Source organism: Cynara cardunculus (genome assembly GCF_001531365.2).
Source record: "Cynara cardunculus var. scolymus isolate 2C chromosome LG 15, CcrdV1, whole genome shotgun sequence".
NCBI lineage: Eukaryota > Viridiplantae > Streptophyta > Magnoliopsida > Asterales > Asteraceae > Cynara > Cynara cardunculus.
Window position 1 is genome coordinate 20,411,992 of NC_037542.1, and position 2,084 is coordinate 20,414,075.

A 2,084-nucleotide genomic window follows, 5' to 3' on the forward strand; every position below is an offset into this window, starting at 1 on the left:
TGTTGACTTTTTTAAATTTGTACGGATGATATACGTACTTACTATGTACCTGTATACAAAAAGTCAAGAAAACGCTAAGGCCCTGTTTGTTTTTCTAAAAAATCACTTAATTGCCTCTTAAGTCTGACCGATTCAGACCTAGAGGAATTAAGTGCGTTTGTTTTTTTTATAAATTAAGTGCTGAAAATGTCTCATTTTGTCTGAATCGGTTAGATGTAAATTTAAGTCTGAAAACCTCTTAATTTGATTCCCCTTCTTCTCGGCTGCTGCTTCCTTCCCTCTTCTGCTGCTTCCAATCGACAGCCCCCTGCTGCTCGATTTCTTCCTCTCGGCTGCTTGATGACAGCCCCCTGCTGCTCGATTTCTTCCTCTCGGCTGCTCGATTTCTTCCTCTCGATTTCTTCCTGCTGCTTGATGACAGCCCCCTGCTGCTCGATTTCTTCCTCTCGGCTGCTCGATTTCTTCCTCTCGATTTCTTCCTGCTGCTTGATGACAGCCCCTTTTTCTATCGACAGCCCTCGTCCTCGGTTTTTCTCTCAAACGACAGCCGGCTGCTTGATTCCTCTCGCGACCGCCCTCTCCTTTTCTCCTTCCACGCGACCAGCCTCTCCCTCTTCGACAGCTTGCTGCTGTCCTCTTTAATTGCTCCCATCTTTGCCCACGATCTTCCTCGAACTCACCCACGATCTCCCGATCTGCTGCTCCTTCTCCCGAACTCTCGCTGCACACGTCTCTCTCTCTCTCTCTCTCTGCCGATTTCAGGACTGGGCAGCAACTTGGGCTAGTTTTTCCTCCTTCTCATTGCTGCTGGTCTGGGCTTACAGCAGCCTTGGGCTGCTTTTGGGCTTAGAGATGATGAGCTAAAGATTGTTATTACCTATGATTGATCAACTGTATAACTGATTGGGTAATGGTTTATGATTACACAATTACATATCACGTTTATATTTGTCAAGTATACTGATTCAGATTTCAGACGTAAAAACAAACAGTCTGACTGATTCAAATTTCAGACTTCAGCACCACCTCTTAAAATTCAGWAGTGAATTCAGACTTCAGACTTCAGCACCTCTTAAAAAACAAACGCCACCTAAATGGAACTCGGTGTATATTCCCTTCTTTTGGTAAAATATTTTAATTATTACAAAGTATTTAAGCTACCTCACAATTAATTTAACTATTATTTGAACACAACTCAACTTGATGAACCTGATGCCCTTTTATTTCTTGGATTTAATATAATTGTTAAATTTTTATTAATATATACATTAGACAATTGCACTATTGCGTACGCTTTTCATATACACATAATTTCAATCTATTCGCATCTCTATATAACTCATTTGTATAAATGTTCAGTAACAGTGAACATATATATGTAGATTGAGAAAATTAATTGAATATGACATACGTAAAAAGTATGGATAAGTTGTATAAAATGGTTGATGATGAAAAAGAGATTATGATTAGAGAAATAACATATTCAAGGTTAGAATGATATTTTAATATACTAAAGTATCAACCCGACCAACCCGTATGGTTTGGATAGGGTTGGGTTAAGATTTTTCAAACCGCAAGCATTGGGTTGGGTTGTTCAAATATCTTCAACCCGATCAATCCAACCAATAAACACTCTTAAGTATAAGACATGTTTAGGTTTGATCTCCGCCCCCATTTGTTTTAATTGTTGAATGAGTAAAAAAAATGTCCTTTTACATTAGTGTCTTTGAATATGGGTTCATCTGTATGAAGCCAACTGGGATTACCAATAATCAGTTTTGTCAAAAATAAATATTTTTTTAATAATAAAGTAAACTTGGTTCATACTCAAAGATCCGAGATAAGTGGTGTAGATAAGAGAATAAATATATTTCTAAAATCTATTATATCTATACTATATTACAAAGCATTTGATAAAAATTATTAAAAATCATTTTTATGCATGAAGTACTGTATATTGATGCATCTTACTTAAAATTCAAGATTACAAGTAAATTATGCATAAGTATAACTTATTACAGCTCAATGTTTGAATTCGTGTAAATAATTGCGGATAAACATAATCAAATAGAGGATAAACATCT